At 38.7% G+C, this 19510-nt stretch overlaps 1 protein-coding gene across 20 annotated transcripts in view; it reads right to left on the bottom strand.

Annotated features, from left to right (window-relative positions):
- Positions 1-19510, bottom strand: part of PAM (peptidylglycine alpha-amidating monooxygenase) — a 393336-nt gene that overhangs the window by 301516 nt on the left and 72310 nt on the right. Inside the window, exon 1 of one of the 20 annotated variants that reach the window (XM_056824984.1) lies at positions 14937-15134. The exons of 16 other annotated variants lie outside the window; for them this stretch is intronic. The gene's annotated coding sequence lies outside the window, so the exon portion shown is untranslated. Of the gene's footprint in view, positions 1-14936; positions 15135-19510 lie in introns of those variants that run through there. 3 more of the 20 variants (XM_056824986.1, XM_056824989.1, XM_056824979.1) reach the window with 3 other exon arrangements.

The following is a 19510-nucleotide window of genomic DNA, read 5'->3' on the forward strand; positions in this document are numbered from 1 at the left end:
TGCATTTAACTCCCAAATGAAATAGAGTGGTGATGGGACAGAAATAATTATAAGAATAGCTATAAAGTTCTGAACTAAACAGGTTCGGCATCATTGCAATGGACAAAGAAGGAAAGAACAAGGAAAAGAAACAAATGAAGCAGGGAGAAAATAGAAAGGAAGGAAAATCTAAGGACTGACAAGAAAGTATCTTTGAATCATTATAATCTATCCGTCTATCCGTCCATCTATCTATCTATCTATCTATCTATCTATCTATCTATCTATCTATCTATCTATCTGTCTGTCTGTCTGTCTGTTTGTCTGTCTATCCGTCCATCCGTCTATCTGTCTGTCTATCTATCTATCTATCTATCTATCTATCTATCTATCTATCTATCTACCTATCTATCTATCTATCTATCTATCTACCTATCTATCTATCTATCTATCTATCTATCTATCCATCTAAAATCCTGATGTTTAGTATTAGAAAGGAAAAAACTCATTCCCACACAAACTACAAATATGAACTAAACATTTAATATCCCATTAAAAGTATTCTTGAAATATTTCAAATGAGGCACCTTTACAACATTAGGAAGTAGAGAAGACATGAACCAGTTCAAAGTACAGGTAATTAACTGATAATGGAATATAAAAGTCTTACTTTACAATGACTGGTTCAATCTCTAGCCTTATAATCACCCCCAAAAGTTGACTCTATATGAAGCTTTCTCAATTCTGAGGAAATAGCACTAGAGCACAGAGCAGTAGCAATATAAAGTCACAACTTTAAAAAAATGTGCTGTGCCTCCATCTCTTCTTTGTACAAGGGTCTACTGAGAATCTGGCCACCAGAAATGAGTCTAAATGGGACACACAGTGGTGACTGGAATCTCCTCAATTTAATCACATGGTCTGAGGGTTGGGCCTAGATGGCAGAGTAGAAACAGGGAAAGCTCAAACCGCCATGAAAATCCTTCCCAACCAATCTTAAAATATCACCTCAAAGTAAATATTAGAGTGAAAGAACCAACAAGGAGATAGAGTGACAAAACTTTCATGTAGAGAACAACTTGAAAGGTAGACAGAGAAGGTCTGGTTCACTGGGGTGAGAGGTGAGCATAGCCAGCAGGAGACCACATCAAGGAGTACAAATGCAAGTCAACAGCAATCCTCCATACCATATCTACTGCCCTAGGTTCTGAACCTGGGCCCAAGCCAACATCCAGACCCTAAGACCCTGCCTAAACCAACAGCACTGCAAATCCACACACATTCCTTAAAGTTCTAAACCCCAGCTCAAGCTTTCAGCAGGGCCTCAAGCCCTAGCACAGGGAAGTCTATGGTGTGCCTAGCTGCTCCAGGACCAGAGGGAGGCTCTGAGCCCCTGCCCTAGCTCAAAACAAGGCCCTCAGTCTCAAGGCAGTTGGCAAGGCACTTAGCTGGTGTGAGCCCAAGGGGAGGCACAGAGCCCTTGCTCAACCATACGATGAGGACTTCAATCCCAGAGGAAGGGAGTACATGGTACACCTTGTCTGTTTATCCCAGAGCCAAGCCCAAGCCCCAGTCCAAGGAAGTCCTCAGCACACCTATCCTATGTAAATACAGATTAAAGCCTAGAGCCTCTACCCAATGAGAAGTTATAAGCCCCATGGTGAGGCAGTTCACAGTGCCATTGACCAGAACAAGATCAAAATGAGACCAAAAGTCCCTGCCCAAGCCTGAGGCTAGATCCTGAATCCTAGAACAGAGTAACTCACAGTGCTCTGAGCTCTGAAAGCCATCCACAGTCCCAGGGTGTGATTGAATCAGCAGTGGGAAGTGGTTTTCAGAGCTCCCAGCTCACGGGCCAATATATCACCTTAAAAATTGAAACTTAAAGAAACCTGGAAAAATAACTAAGGGTAGCAGCAAGAAAAAACTGAAGTTTAAGAGAGTGCCCTCCCCACCCTGAGAACTGATCTCCTTTTAAGATAAATGTGAAAGTCAAGAAAAAGGCTGGGAAAATGAGCAAACATTAAAAAAATTACCATAGGAGATTTTTATGGAGAAAAATAAGAAAATGGAACAGACACAGAAGGGGACAGTAAAAACCAAGCAAAACTTCAAAGAAAATTATGATTTGGTCTCAGACTCTGGAACAGCTCAAGAAGGATTTCAAAAATCAATTAAGTGAGGCAAAGGAAAAATTGGGAAGACAAATGAAACCAATACAATAAGAAAATAGAAGAGAATTGGCCAAATGAAAAAAGAGGGTTCAAAAGCTCTGAGAAGTAAATCATTTCTTAAAAAATTAAAATTGGGCAACTAGAAGCTAATGACTTCCTGAGACATCAAGAAACAATAAAATGAAATAAAAAGAATGGGGAAAAAATTAAAATATCTCACTGAAAAAATAACAGACATGGAAAATAGATCTAGGAGAGACAATTTAAGAATTAGTGGACTACCTGAACACCATGATTAAAAAAAAAATTCAACATATATATTGGACTTATTGGACATATAAGACATTATCAAAGAAATCTTCCCTGATAATCTCGAACAAGAGGGTAAAATAGAATTTAAAATAATTCACAGATCATCCCCAGAAATAAATCCCCAAATGACAACTCACAGAAATATTATAGCTAAATTCAAGATCTTCCAAGCCAAGGAGAAAATACTTCAAACAGCCAGAAAGAAACAATTAAAATACCACAGAGCTATAGTCGGGATTAGACAAAACTTAGCAGCCTCCACATTAAAAAAAAGAGCAGAAATAATAAATGCAACTTTCTCAGATCACAATGCAATGAAAATGATAATTAGTAAGTGTACATGGAGACATAAATCAAAAATTAATTGGAAATTAAACAATATGATTCTTGAAAACCAGTTAGTTAAAGAACAAATCATAGAAACAATTAATAATTTCATTGAAGAAAATGTCAATGATGAGACATCCTTTCAAAACCTATGGAATGAAGCCAAAGCAGTACTCAGGGGGAAATTTATATCCTTGAGTTCATATATTAACAAACTAGAGAGGGCAGAGGTCAATAAATTGGGCATGCAAATTAAAAAACTAGAAAGTGAACAAATTAAAAATCCTCAGATGAAGATTAGATTAGAGATCCTAAAAATCAAAGGAGAAATTAATAAAATGGAAAGTCAAAGAACTATTGATTTAATAAATAAGACTAGAAGCTGGTACTTTGAAAAAACAAATAAAATAGACAAAGTACTGGTCAATCAAATTAAACAAAGGAAAGAAGAAAACCAAATTGACAGTATCCAAGATGAAAAGGGAGACCTCACCTCTAATGAAGAGGAAATTAAGGCAATTATTAAAAATTATTATGCCCAATTATATGACAATAAATATGTCCATCTAGGTGATATGGGTGAATACTTACAAAAATATAAATTGCCTAGACTAACAGAGGAAGAAATAGACTACCTAAACAAGCCCATATCAGCAAAAGTAATTGAACAAGCCATCAAAGAACTTCCTATGAAAAAAATCCCCAGGTCCAGATGGATTCACAAATGAATTCTATCAAACATTCAAAGAACAACTAATCCCAAAACTATACAATCTATTTGACAGAATAAGCAAAGAAGGAGTTCTATCAAATTCCTTTTACAACACAAATATAGTACTGATTCCAAAGCCAGGCAGGTCAAAAACAGAGAAAGAAAACTATAGACCAATCTCCTTAATGAATATAGATGCAAAAATCTTAAATAGGATGCTAGGAAAGACTCCAGCAAGTGATCATGAGGGTTATTCACTATGACCAGGTAAGATTCATACCAGGAATGCCAGGATGGATCAATATTAGGAAAACCATCCACATAATTGACCAAATTAACAAGGAAACTAACAAAAATCATATGATTATCTCAATAGATGCAGAAAAAGCCTTTGGCAAAATACAACACCCATTCCTACTGAAAACACTAGAAAGCATAGTAATAGAAGGGCCTTTCCTAAAAATAATAAACAATATGTATCTAAAACCATCAGCAAACATCATCTGCAATGGGGATAAACTAGAAGCCTTCCCAAAAAGATCAGGATTGAAACAAGGATGCCCATTATCACCTCTATTATTTAACATTGTACCAGAAACACTAGCAGTAGTGATTAGAGAAGAAAAAGAAAGTGAAAGTATTAAAATAGGCAATGAGTTGACCAAGCTATCACTCTTTGGAGATGCTATGATGGTATACTTAATGAATCCTAGAGAATCAACCAAAAAGCTAGTCGAAATAATCAACAACTTTAGCAAAGTTGCAGGATATAAAATAAACCCACATAAGTCATCAGCATTTCTATATATCTCCACACATCTAGGCAGCAAGAATCAGAAAGAGAAATTCCATTTAAAATCATCCTAGTTAATATAAAATACTTAGGAATCTATCTGCCAAGACAAACATAGGAACTATATGAACACAACTACAAAACACTCTCCACAAAACTAAAACTATATCTAAACAATTGGAAAAACATTGATTGCTCATGGGTAGGATGAGCTAACATAATAAAAAATGACAATCCTACCCAAATTAATTTATTTATTCAGTGCCATACCCATTGAACTACCAAAAAACTTTTTTACTGAATTGGTAAAAAACCATAACAAAGTTCATTTTGAAGAACAAAAGATCAAGGATATCCAGGGAAATCATGAAAAAAAATTCAAAGGAAGGAGGACTTGCAGTCCCAGATCTGAAACTATACTATAATGCAGTGGTCATCAAAACAATTTGGTACTGGCTAAGAGACAGAGAGGAGCACCCGTGGAATAGACTTGGGTTAAGTGACCTCAGCAAGACAGTCTATGATAAGCCCCAAATCCCAGTTTTGGGGAACAAAACCCATTATTTGATAAAACCTGCTGGGAAAATTGGAAGGCAGTATGGGAGAGATTAGGTTTGGATCAACATCTCACACCCTACACCAAGATAAACTCAGAATGTGTGAATGACCTGAATATAAAGAAGGAAACTATAAGCCAATTAGGTGACACAGAATAGTATACTTGTCAGATCTTTGGGAAAGGAAAGACTTTAAAACCAAGCAAGAGCTAGAAAAAAAATCACAAAACCTAAAACCAATAATTTTAATTACATCAAATTAAAAAGTTTTTATACAAACAAAACCAATGCAACCAAAATTGCTTGATCTCATGGGTCGAGGGGATATGATTGGGGATGTAGACTCTAAATGATCATCCTAGTGAAAATACCAATAACATGGAAATAGGTTTTGACCAAGGACACATGTAATACCCAATGAAATTGCACATCAGCTGTGGGAAGGATGAGTGGAGGGGAGGGAGGGAAAGAATATGATTTTTGTAAACAAGGAATAATGTTCTAAATTGACTAAATAAATTAATTTAAATTTAAAAAATAAATAAAATAGCTAGATAGTATAAAATGCCTAGACATTTACTTACCAAGAAAAACCCAGGAAATATATAAGAACAATTACAAAACACTTCTTTTCATACAAATATAGTAAGATTTAAAAAACTGAAAAAAATATTAATTGCTCATGGGTAGGCTAAGCTAATATAATAAAAATGACAATTCTCCCTAAATGAGTTTGCTTATTCAGTGCCATATCAATCAAAATATCAAATAATTATTTTATAGAAACAGAAAAAATAATAAGATGCATCTGGAAGAACAAAAGGTCAAGAATGTCAAGGGAATTGGTTTTTAAAAAAGAGGTTGAAGGCAGATGATCTAGCAGTACCAGATCTCAAATTGTACTAAAAAAGTAATACTAAAAACAGTCTGTTATTAACTAAGAAACAGAATGGTGCATCAATGGAATAGGGGTAAATAACCTTAGCAACCCAATGTTTGATAAACCCAAAGGCCCCAGCTTTGGGATAAAAACTCACTATTTAACAAAAGCTGCTGGGGAAAATTGGAAAACAATATGGCAGAAACTAGGTATAGACCAATGTCACATTGTATACCAAGATAAGGTCAAAATGGGTACATGACTTAGATATAAAGAGTGATATCATAAGTAAATTAGAGGAACATAGAATAGTTTTGTTTTTTATGAGTGTGTTCTTACAACAATGACCAATATGGAAGTGTGTTCTGCATAATAATACATGCATGGTCCAGATCAAATTGCTTACTATCTCCAAGTAGGGGGCAGGAGGGGACGGTTGGAGATAGTTTGGATTTTATAATTTTGGAAAAGATATGTTGAAAATTATCATGAAATGTAATTGGGAAAATAAAATAACTTTGAATTAAAATAAATAAATCACATAAAAAAGAAATCTTTTTAATTTGAGTAGTATGGCAGCCATGTGTGAGGATAAGGGAGAAAGCTGTCATAGCAAAGAAGGTTCTTGTTTAGTTGTTTTCAGTTGTGTCTGACTCTCACCCCATTTGAGGTTTTCTTGGCAAAGATGGTGGAGAGATGGGCCATTTTCTTCTCCAGTTCATTTTACAGTTGAGGAAACAGAGGCAAAAAGAATTGTGACTTGCTCAGGTATTATATGTTTTAGACTAGATTTGAACCCAGGAAGATGAGTCTTCCTGACTCCAGGCCCAGCACTCTATCCACTGTGCCATTTAGTCACTCACACTATCCCTATACTGGTACAGGTGAAAAATAGCAAGATGAACCATTATTGAGAATCGGGGCCAAGGAGCTAAAAGAGACAGAAGTAGGCAAATGTATTATCTAGAAGGGAAGCAAATTTAAAGCCAAAATCACAACAAGGTCCAAGAGGACAAGAAGGACACCAAGATTTGAAGAATAATCCCTGAGTACTAGGGAAAGTAACAGTTATTAAAATGAAGAGTAAACTGTACCTTCCATCCTTGGCTCTTTGGTGGACACTGGAATAAGAATTTTCATGCCTGACCCAAGTCGATGATTTTCTCTAATTCCTTTTTAGCTAGAGACCTCCATATTGTCATCACTTTTCATGACAATCACTGACACCAAATAGCAGTCAACACAAAGCCCAAGAGTAATAGTCAAATTAGAGACTGTGCCGATGCTCATTCATTAGTCATTTGAGCCCCTTCTGAAGTAATTGATAGGAATTGCTCAGAACATTGATACAAAGGGGAGGCACAGAGTATAGAAAACAAATTTATTTTAGTTTTGTTTACTCAAGGTCAGGACACAAATATCTTTGTTAATCAAAATGATTAGACAACCAGCTTTTAAGTCTCTGGTTTATAAAATGTCTTTTTACAGTTAAAATGACTGATATTCATCCCTTTGGATCTCCTGTTTTTAAACATGGCTAAAACACTTCAATTTGCACTGAGAAGGTTTCTTGAAGGACAACACTGATTTTCTTGGGACCAAACAAATAAGCAACAGCTATGACTTCACTGATACTCCAAAGCAAATGTAAGCTAATATCATTTTTTGTCAGGGAATTATTTTGTTTATCAACTGAAGTGCCGCCCTGCTGTATCACTTGCTCTGACACCTTGTTCCTCTGGGATACCAGATCCCAGAAGATGGTGCCAGTTGGGTACAATCTCTGACAGGTCCTGCCAGAGTGGAGAGGCTTAACCTGTCTAAGAAGCAGACTGTACATTTACTGAGGGAAAGGATTGGCGAAGGAGGCTGCCTTTATTTGCATCTCCAGGACAAAGCCATTTATGGCCCATGGTCACCACTCAGTACATGCTTGATGATTGACTGATTACTGCCTGAAGTCAAACCTAGCTAAATTTGGACAGTCTCCTCAGCAGTGGTTTGGCCACCAAAGGATGTTTTATTTATTCATTTGTTTGTTTTTGTGTACAGCAAGCCCTGCTGAGGTTGTGCAATCTACACTCTTTGGAAGAATTATCCACAAAAGAAAATCATGGAGCCTCAACTTATTGAAGTTACGAATTACTTAATGGGAATCGTGCTCAGACATTGGGTTTAAGTTAAAGGAGCTAATTAAATTTAAGTGAATAAATGAATGAAATGCATTTATTTATTGATTGATTGTGTTTACTGTGTACCAATCATTGTGCTAAGCCCAAAAGATGGAAACACAAAAAGGACAGTCCCTGCCTTGCAGGAATTTTTCTTCTCATGCAATAGACACCATCTAGAGTAGATTGGTGGTTAGAAAGGGGGAGTTATGGTCCAGGAAGCTGCCAAAAAGCTGAGCAAAGCATGGCTGTCTGTTAACATTGTCTTTCCAAAGGCAATGATAGTAATGGTTGAATACAGTTCTCTGAGGGGAAAGGTTAAAAGCAGGTTGAGAGAAGATGTTTTAGCTTCTCTCAGCCATGATTGGTGGTTCAAGTCGGAGTAGCAAGAGCAACAGTAATGTCTGGGTGGAAAAGGGCCAGAGCCAAAATGAAACAGTTTTCACTTGATCCCTGTTTTTTTGCTTCCAGTCTGTCCTTTTCCCATTTTTTTAGTCATCTCATTTTCAAAGAAAATGAATTTAATGTTGAAAATTCACCAAAAATGTATGTTCATGTGTTTAAAAAGTACATTCGATGACCTCAAGTTTAGGAAGTGGAGAAGGTATGCTTCCTGATGTGAGAAACTGTTAGATCTGATTACATTAACTCTCATTCCTGTGCTTAAATTCTTTAGTAGTTTCCCTTTTTCTACCAACAGAATGCAAATATTTTATCTCAGCATTCACAACACCCAACAATTGAGCATCATCTTACTTTTTTCCCCATCATGCAGTTGCCTTTCATGGACTCTAGAAAACATGGCTATTAGCTATTTTCTCATCTTAATCTGTCCTTAACCTGGCCTCATGTGTTTACACACATTTTCCATTTCTAAAAGAAATCCATTTACTCTTTGGGGGATCTTTTCTTTCCTTTAGACCTAATTCGGGCTCCTTTCACTTCTATGAAGCCTTCCCAGATCCCCTCAGAAAAATGTGCTCCTTCACTGCGTGAATCTCTCCTCTATTTCTGTTGAATCTCTCCTGTCTGTTCAATAAAAGTCAAAAGATTTCTATGATTGCAAAGAAACCAGAGTATCCCCTGCCTATCAGTCAAAAAAATGATCAAGTGCTTATTACATGTCAGGAATTCTGCTAAGTCCTGGGGATACAAAGAAAGGCAAAAATGGTCCCTTCCCTCAAGTGGCACACATTAGCACAGAGAAGACAAAATCGAAATGACAAGGTGCATAATTTTGTTCCGAGCAGGCAGTTGTTAAGGGGAAGCTATTAGCAGTTGGAGAAACCAGGAAAGGCTCTTACACAAGATGAGCCTTGAGCTGATCATTGCAGGAAGCCAGAATTAAGAGAGGGGAAAGAGCACTCCTAATATGCAATACCAAAGCAATACTAGGAGATGGACTGGCAAAGTTGCCAACAAGTCAGCCTAGCTAGATCATGAAAGGGCATCAAGTAAAAGGAGCCTTGAAAATTAGAGAAAGGGGGAGAGATCTGATTGCAAAGTGTTAAAATGCCAAATAAAGTTGATTTTGTTTGATCCCAAGGATGTCATTAGAGCTCATTAAGCAGGGCTATGATATGTTCAATTCTACCATTTAGAAAAATCAACTTAGCTGAATAGAGGCTAGACTAGAATTGGTAGACAAGAATGAGGCAGGAAAATCAGTCAGAAGTCTATTGCTATAGACCAGTCAAGAGATAAGAGACCAAATCTCAATCTGTGGAAGGAATATTCAAACCAACAAAATAATGGATCCTTAAATTACTGACCTTGCACCTACCTCTCTGAAGCCTTCCCTGATTCCCCCCCAGATAAAAGTCATCCTTCATTGCCTGAACAAGGTATGTGGCTCTATGAGGGAATGAAAGGGGAAAGGAAAAGATTTGGTTTCCTGAGAATGGAAGTCCAGAATGATCCTGTGGTTAAGAACTGAGATTTCTGGGAGATTAGTGGAACTCACATTTGTATTAGGAAAGTTCAGAAGGGAGAAGATAATTTGGGGGAAAATAATGAATTCTGTTTTGTTTCTGATGAACTTGAGATGCCTACAAGTCATCCAGTTTCAGATGCTCAAGAATGTACATTCCAACTTTTATTCATTTATGTTCATGATTATCATCTGCCTGAGGGCAAGAATTATTTAATCTTTCATCTTTGTTATCTCAGCCACATACTCAAGGCCTTGTAAAGGTAATTAATTCATCAGTGCTTGTTGAATTAAAATGAACACAGCAAAGCAGAGCCAGATCTTCCCTTTCTGACAGTTTGTTTTTCACAGAATATGAAGCAACAGCAAAACCAACTGCACCTCCAAATTCTTTCCAGATGTGTACTTGCCCAAGAAATTATTGAGGACACTCCTGAAAATAGTGTGAGCTGTGAGGTGTGCTATCTCTCAGAATTTCCATCTTTCTGAACAGTAGAGTAAATTGAAACAGACCCAGGCAGCTAGAAATGAGGAAAATACTGTATTCAATTCTGGGTTAATTCAGGATTCAGACCATTAATGCCATAAAAAACAAACTCAGAAAAATAACTTCATTCTCAGAACTACTGGTTCTCATGAAGATGGAGTCGAAGTTTCCAGTTGATTCAATGACATTTTTTATCTAGAATTATCCAATTTCTATCTAAATTCCATGTCAAAAGTCACCAAGCAGAATACTGCTTAGACAAAGGTCTAAAAATGGCAGAATCCCAAGTACAACTTCATATCACATAATAGAGACATTTCTGCCCATACAAAGAAACCGACGCCATCGCACAAATCAATAAAGAAGACAGTTACAATCAACAATGCCCTGGTCAGATCAATTTGGCTTTCTTTCAGCTGGACACTTTGACTCACATGGGCCAAAGGAAAGCATCCACCTTCCAATCCAGTCTCTCCTTTAAACAATTATTACAGAAGTCACCTGAAGTTGGGCTGAAAATGAGATCACATCTGGAGATTTTGATTCTTCCTCAAGGAGTTCATTCACTGTTGTAATCACAGCATCCCTCTGTGCCTCAGGCCCTGTTCTCATCTGAAAGCCCTCCATGGACAGGCTTGGATGGTCCCTCAAACACCCCAAACTCCTGTTTTCTCTCGACTGCTCAATGTCCATGGCCTCGTGTCACGCTCATGCCCTTGATCTCCACATCACCTAAGAATCTACTTCGGAAATGTCTTTATGGGATTAACAGTCTCCTATTTTCCCACTGATCCCCCATCTTACTCTCCTTTCATTCTCACCAGTTTCTCCAGCCCTGAGCATTTCACCAGACCATCGAGGCTGCTCTGCTAATACTCTCCTTGCTTCCAAATTCGGTCCCTTCAGGAACCAGTTAAGCCCCACACGGTCCTTTACTCTAAAATACCCATCTTCATCAGACCTTGTCAAACCCCAACCCAGGGTGAATCCTACTATAGTAATTGGCTTTTTTATGCATCAGGGAAACAGAAGTGCCTTTTAGATCTCCTTGGTTTCCTTTTCCTTCAGCTTTCAGGAGCTGATCTGAGATGAAAAGTTCTGAGTTATTCAGAATCTCTCCAGGGAGAAAAAATGTGAACACTCACCACGTTTACCTTAAATCTAGTTATCTTTAACTAATCCCTGAGGTTGGGGCTCAAGTAAAAATTCCATTTATTGGAAACGTTTGGGTAATGAAACTGCGTATGCTGTTATGATGTCTTGTGGAGAGACAGCTAGCAGGAGGGCACGTTGGAGAAGGCGTTGATTTGGAGGCATTTCCTTTGGCTTATTCTAAGACGCTTCTCCCACTCTCTCTATCTCCCCTCTCTGACCAGCTCCATCCTCCAATCATTCCTCAAAGGTGGGCTGCAAACAGGATGACGGTTCCAAACCCTTGAAATCAGACCTCCAGCATCTCTCCTTCCACCCTTCGTTTTACATACAAATGGCTCGGTGTGACTCAGTCACTTACATAATGGCTTTGATGAATGCAAGAAGACAGAGAGGCCCCCTTCAAAGCAAATTCTGATTATGGGACTCCATCAAAAATGTCCTAATGAAGGCAGCAGACCTGGGAAATGAGCAGAAGCAGGAGAAAGCTGTGCACAGGGGCAGCCACACTGTGCAATGATCCACCGTGATAGACTGGGCTGCTCTCAGCAGTGCAGCGATCCAGGATCATCTGGCGAGACTTAAGTCAGAGAGTGCCCTCCACCTCCCAAGAAAGAACTGTGGGAGTCAGAAGGCAGATCAAAGCAGTCAATGCTTCACTCGAATTTATGTGAGCTTTTATTTCGGTGGATTGGTTTTATGATTATTCTCTTACAAAAAATGAACATGGAAATATGTTTTGCTTGACAATATTATGTATAACCCAGATTGGACTGCTTTACAGCTCCAGTATGGGGGAGGAAAGGGAGAAAGAAAGGGTGACAATTTGGGCGATATTATTTGGGAAAATATATGTGGAGATTTATTACATGTAGTGATATGTTCCTTTTATCACACGTGATGATAAAAATACAGGTGATTATACATGTGGTTATAAAATAAAGGACCTTCATAACAAACATAACAAATGCTTAAAAAAAGAAAAAAGGGCATCAGAACCCCAAAGGGCTGGTTTCCCTCCTGCCCTAATATCTGCCGCCTCTATTCCTAGTCACAAGCTCCTGAATGGACCAGTGGGAGTTTACAACCTCAGTCCTTGAAACAACGACAAATGGATGCTGTAACAATCTGAATAAGTCAGCATTTATAGGGTGCTTCCAGATTTTCACAATGTCTTACCAATATTATTTGCTATTATAGATAGCATTTTAATCTCATCACAGTCTTGGGAAATAAGGGGTCTTATCTTCATTTCACAAATAGAAAAACTGAAGCAGAGAGTCTCAATGACTGCTTCTTGCTTATAGGCCAGAAAGAAAAAAACTGGACAAATAGGAAGTCATTTTTTAGGCAGCGAAGTGACAGAGAGGACAGAGTTGGAGTCAGGAAGATCTGAGTTCAAATGTGACCTCGGGCACTCGCTAGAGGTGTGGCACTGGGCAAGTCACTTAACTTCCGTTTCCTCAACTCTTCAATGGATGGTTGCTGCGAGGCTCAGAGGAGGTACACAAAAAGTGCCTGGCACAGGGCTCGGCAGGGCAATACAGACATTTATTCCCCCACCTCGTCTGGTTGAGCTTGGCATCTACCTTGAAGGCAGTGATGAGGCGTTGAAGACTTGTACACAGCAGTGGCACTGTCCTTCCTTTCCCCCAAATAAGGACATATAATTATAGGGCAGAAATTTTAGCTACGATGTAGTTGGACTAATTTAAACACAGGCATTACTAGACTAAGCAACATCCCGTTACTGAGAAATCTCTGGGGAAGCAGACAATGCTGGGGATACTTTAAGCTAAGGGAGACCCCTTTTTTCTCATTCTACTTAAAAACTGTTTAAGACTCTTAGAGAACTAAGGCCGTCATGTCCGGGACGTACCCCACCCTGGGAGGCGGAGAACATGTCCATAAGTAAGACCAAGCTGGGATGGCTTTGACTTCAATAGCAACAACCTGGGTGCTCGCGATGCCTTATTGTCATCTCTTTTCTTTCCTGAGACCGGAATTCTTGGTAAAAGTCCATCAGCGTGCTCGTGAAACACACAACGTGGTGGCTGCTGTGCAAAAGCACTGGACGGTTTGCTTGTAGCAAGACGAGCAGAGATTCCAGACTGTGACACATATTCAGAGCCCCCAATGCGATTGCTGGTCATCATTTCCCCAGAGCCTGTAGACTAAACCATGAAGCTATTGATTATGGCCAGCGAGCATTGGCCGTCAACCATGGGAGGAGATCAAAGATTTGTTCTTCCTCTCACTCTATTGTGATTCTTCTTCTCTAGCAAATCCGAAGCTGAAGTCCTAACTCTTCTGTGCTATCACTGAAAGCCTAGTGCCCCATTGCTCACAAGAGAGTACGCACATCCTTGAGAATCGATAGCAAGAAACCAATATAGATAAACTCGTCAAATTGGCCCAGATCCGAGACACCCAGGAAAGCTCTGAGGCAGAGCCACAGTGAAGGATGTCCTCTTTGGAAAGGCCACGTCAGAAACCCTGGTTTGATGGAAGCACTTTAAAAGGAAAAGTTGAACATTACATTATACAGAAAAAAGCTCCTTCATGCCAGCTCTGTGAGATAGCTGTTGAAGAACAAAATGCTTCTAAGATACCAATTCCTCTTGCCAAAGCGTCTTGAAAATGAGAAGATGCTTCTTTGGAGATTTTAATTTGATACGTTTAATTTTATAATTACCACAGAATTCTAAATAGTAAAATCACACAATATAAAGTTAACATAGCGCAAAATAGTCAGAATTTTCAACTTCTAGTCATGAATCTAAATAACTTGCCCCATAATCTACCTAAGTAATGAACAAAAAGATAAGTCGAGTCTCTGATTTTAAATATTTTGGGGGTTTTGCGAGCTAAAGCATGTTATTTCTTCTCTTTTCTTTACGTTTTCTAAATTTGTTGAAGTTCTGTTTTCTAGGCCCACCCTGTACAGCTGCTAAAGTCCCTTCCTGCGAAGACTTTTACCTAGTGATATTATGGGGGCATTTAGTATTTTGCACAAAGAGGGGAAGGGAGGGACTGGGGAAGTCGGAATGGGTGATTTCACCTGTATACGGTATGAGCAGTAAGAAAATGACTCTAGATTATCAACTAAAGCTATAAGTCCGAGCCTTAGAAGCTGCCCAGACCAAAGCCTTGCCTTTGGACGCACAGCTAAGCAGCTCTGATTTCTGAAGGCACGTGTGCCTGACTCTAAGCCTTGCCCCCGTCCAGCGTACCATGTGTCTTACCCTACGGTGGCTTTTCCAAGGGTTTGAGCCCCGCCAGTATTTTGAGCCGCCTGCCGAATAAAAGCTTCCCTCCAGAAAACCTCCCCAGTGTTTTCAGGTAACTGATCCAAACGTGCCCACACGCTGTCAAATCAGCGAAGATGCACAGGAGAGCCGACAAAAAAGCCGCTGCAGCTAAACCAGTTTCATGCAGATATTAACAGCACAAATGACTTACCTTCTGTAACTGGGAACGTCTAAAAGAGTACTCGAAGCTTCGCCCGATGCACAGGGGTTTGTGATCTTTGGTGAAGGGTGAATCATCCTGATGGAGATGCTCGGAACAAGCCCTGTATGCATACTGACATCATCAGCAAAGACTTGGAGGCAGACGATGCTATGGTAACGGCGCACTGTGCTGAGAGACAGAAGCCTTTAATTGCTTTAACAACTTCCTGGGGCTTTAGCTGCCGAGCTTCGATTTGCTAAGTAGGAAATGAAGGTTGTCACAGAGTCAGTGAGTGTGACACAGAGCCAGAGGACTCAATGAACTCCAAACCCATTTATTGCCAAGCGACTTTTTAATGACAAATGTCATTATTTGAATCCATTAGCAATATTCCTCTGACATCTAAAGGCTCTCCCAAAGTCACAGGTTAAGAAACAGCTCCCAGGTAGCAATTTACAAGTACAATCTCTTGCATGATGTTCTCCTTTAGTCAGGATCAACATTATTGCATTATTACAGCTTCCTTTAAAAAAATTACAGGAAAAACATTTAATTTTATTCTAAAAAAAGAGGCTTACATGGATGCTTTTTAGAGCTCAGGATGCCTCTAACCTTGGGAAATGAATAATTCTACTACTTTGGCAGGCTACTTAGAAAACATTCCCCCCAATTCCATTTATCTTCAAGTTCCAAGAATTCCTGCCAAGGTATAACTTAACAAGAACACCCTTCTGGCTAAAGAAAGGATTTTATAATTATAATATCAAGATATGATTAAAAAAAAGAAATAAATCTAACACCTTATATGCTACCAGATTCCCTAAACTTAAAGTAATCCATACCATTCTCAAACAAAACAAAACACTAGGCTTAAAGGAATTTTAAAATCAGCAATACTATAGGATCAAAAAGTCTTAAATTATAGATCATATTCGAGTGAAATGTAAAATTTATCATCTGACCATAAAAGTACTTTTTCATGAACTTTGGATTGGCATGTTTTCAAATCAATTACATTCATTTTTCACTACCAATACTGTGTATTTTACAAGGAGAAACATGTCTTCGTGAGCCTTCTTAAAGGTCCTCATGATAATAAAAAATGTATTCTATGTGGAGGTTTTAATCATTTCAAATAATCTGTGATATAGTCACAACTGCAGCTGTTTTAATAACCTTTCATGAGTAAATCAGTGCACAAATACACAACAATAATATTATTTGAAAAAATAATAAATTAGTATAAAATTACTCGACTATGTGGCAAAATGAAGAAATAAAGGACATTTTAACCTATTCTAAAAGATGGATTGAACTGCAGTCAGTCAGAACTGGGAAATCAGTGAACAGATATCTTCAGAGCCAGGGAGCTTAATAGAAACTACATTATAAAATTCTGCAGCTTCCTAACCCTGAAGTAAATCAAAAGGTTCTGCACTGAAGCCCCTCCCCAGTACCTCTCATCCTAGAGCCTGGCCTTTTTAGACTTCTGAGTGTTTTAAGTGCTTCAAAATCCAATGAAATGTGACTTGATCCTGCAACTCAAGTTTATCTGCTCCTAGGGCAAGCATATTCCCAACTTTAGTTCAGTGTTATGCTGAGTAAAGTCTAAAACATGCTACAAAGACCATTTCAAGAATACTTTAGGTTGGTTCCTTCTTAGAAGAAAAATAATCAGTGGTTTGAGTATAAATACTTAGCAAGTAGCTCTCTGGGGCGGGGAGGACATGCTAGCATGGTACAATTTAAAGATTAATATGAGAGCCAGGCCTAGAGACAGAAAGTCCTAGGTTCAAATCTGGCCTCAGACACGTCTCAGTTGTGTGACCCTGGGCAAGTCACTTGACCACCATGGCCTAGCCCTTACCGCTCTTCTGCCTTGGAGCCAATATACAGTATTGATTCAAGACAGAAGGTAAGGGTTTAAAAAAAAGTTAATATACATTATTAATACTTCATCCATCAAAAAACCTGGACAAAGAACAAAATAATAAATCAAGCCTTGATTTGTAACATTTGCTGATTTTCACCTGCAAATGCTTACACTGAAAATTTAACAATCAGTTAGTTCTGTAAGCCGGTTCCAGTGTATCCCTAAAGGTAATAAACATATAGATTGAGGGAAAGTGGTTATCTACAGAAGAATCAGTGATTATCTATGGAATAAAAAAAACAACCAAGAAGAGAATTATCTACTCATCCGACAAAGTGGAAAGGGTCAAGAAAGAGGCTAATGAGAAAGCCGGCTTACTACCTAAATCTAGTTAGGTGGAAATGTTTTTAGGGACAACAGAATAACGTCCAAAAAAATAAAACAAACTGGGACTTTCTATCACAAGAGACTAAAACATACCCTCTTGGGTACCAAAGGGGGGCCTCAAGTAAGTCTCGGTGCACTAAACGAGCCACTGGTTGGCCAAAGCATCCAAACTGTTGCAAATGCTTTGCCCAGCTCTGGATAACCTCATTTCCCTCCATAACCTTCTCATCTCTTCAGAGAAGCGCTTTCCCCATTCCTTGCCATCTCTGACTCAGAAAGATCGCATTCATCTTTCATAATTTTATCATTCTAACTTGCTCTTTCGTTTTGATTTGGTTTTGCTCATCAGGTGGTCCCCTAATTTTCGATAAGAAAGTGGGTAACCCTTTCTGAAACGAAATGCCTTACTAAAATCATGGTCTGCATTTTTGTTCTTCTATGAAGAGCATCGACATAAGAGTATTGTCGTATGGTTCCACCCACATAACTGGAAGACTGGATGATCTCATGAGTTTGCTCAGATTTTTACCTCTACAACCACTTCTTCTGTGCGCTCTCAAAAACTCAAAGCTCTATATCCTTCGCAATTTGCCTCCAGTTCCCCACACAGCATGATTCAGTGCATAAAGTTTGCCTCAGTCAGAGAATCCTGGATTCGAATCCTCCCTCAGACATATTGTCTTTTTTACCTTGGGCACTTAACTCTAAGGGATAAAGTCCTGAATATCAGAAAAAGAAGGTCCTTCATTGAAATAATGGATTTCAATTAAAAAAAAAAGTGCCACCACCAACCTTTACAGTGGCACTATTATTGAAGTAAAAGCTTGGAAAAATGCTGAAATGTGATTTCTGGGGGAATCCTCCTTGTTAAAACAAGCAGAAAGAAAGATGCCACTGAGCAAGAATGAGACACGACAGAAACCGCACGAGCATATTTGGTCGACTTTCCATGTAACCTTTATGGTAAAACAGTGACGAGTCACAAAGGATAAGAAGGTGTAGAGGAGGCTCTAAGAGTAGCAAGAGGGAGGATGTTTTCTCTGATCCTCACAAACTCTCCACCTTCTCCAAAAAGGAAAGCTGATACCAAAGATCAAGCCTTCAGCCATCCCCATGGCTTAGGACACCCAGAATCCAAAAGGTGAAAACCCATCCCAAATCCCAGTTACTGACAGTAACTCCCCTGAGCTCACTCAGCGCTTCTCCCCATTTCCCACACTAGCAGCATCAAGGCTGCCATGGCAAATCTGTGGACGTGACAGAACTCACCCCAACACGTGGTGCCTCTTCCTTCTTTCTAATATCCTGGAAAAGCCTGAGAGGAAACTTGCCATGGCTTCGGCACACAGCCAGGTGGCCAGAGTCCCTCAGGAGCTGCAAAGATCTGAACTGATGTTGCCAGGCCAAAGAATGAAGAACAGAGAAAAGCAGCACAGGACCCTGGGATGAGCCACTCCATCTGTATGCAGTGAAGATATCCAGCTGGGGCCAGTTCTGCTTGTCCCAAAATTGCTTGGGAAGAGAGACTTGGATGAGTGAACTGTGAATTCACTCATGTGAAGAGACAGGAGATGCTTTGTGGGGCAGAACCCAAGGACATCAAAATCAGAAGAGAGAGAGTCAAAAAGGACAGGGAAAATAAAGGGAAGACATACTGGGACTACCAAATATTTCAGGAAGAAAACAACTTCAAAGACTTTAAATGTAAGCAGATATAATAACAAGAAAAATCCTAACAGAAGAAAATAAATGGATGTAAAGAACAGTATATTTTAAGCTGTTCATATACATATAATAAAGCAAATGATTTCTAGTAGTCCATAGGTATTAATTGCTTTGGTGGAGATAAAGAACTAAAAAGTGCGAAAGCTAAGATCCAGAAGAATCCTTGATTTCCAGTCAAATACTTTTTCTCACAAATTTACATTTATTGAAAATTTACTAATTCTATGTCAGACAAAAATAAGGTAATTCTCCTGTGCCCATTCAGTTTCTCCTCCTCACCAAAAGCAAAAAAAAAAAGAGTTGCCAATATTGGGTCTTCAAGAAGAGTAAATCAACATGGCAAAGTATACTTAGAGGGAAAAAGTCAGTAAGTTTCTGACAAACCTATTACACTAGACATGACAAGAAACTCAAAATGGAAGTGATCTAAATATTAAAGATAATGCAGTAAAAACGTGGGTAGATCAAGCTTTTTTCATATATATGACTATAAGCAAAAATAAATAATGGCATCTTGGGAGTTTGATGCTACACTGATTAAAATGTTGGTCTTCAAGTCAAGGAGACCCAAGTTCAAATCCAGTTTTAGAGGTTTCTT

This window comes from Monodelphis domestica, chromosome 3 (genome assembly GCF_027887165.1).
Source record: "Monodelphis domestica isolate mMonDom1 chromosome 3, mMonDom1.pri, whole genome shotgun sequence".
Classification (NCBI taxonomy): Eukaryota; Metazoa; Chordata; class Mammalia; order Didelphimorphia; family Didelphidae; genus Monodelphis; species Monodelphis domestica.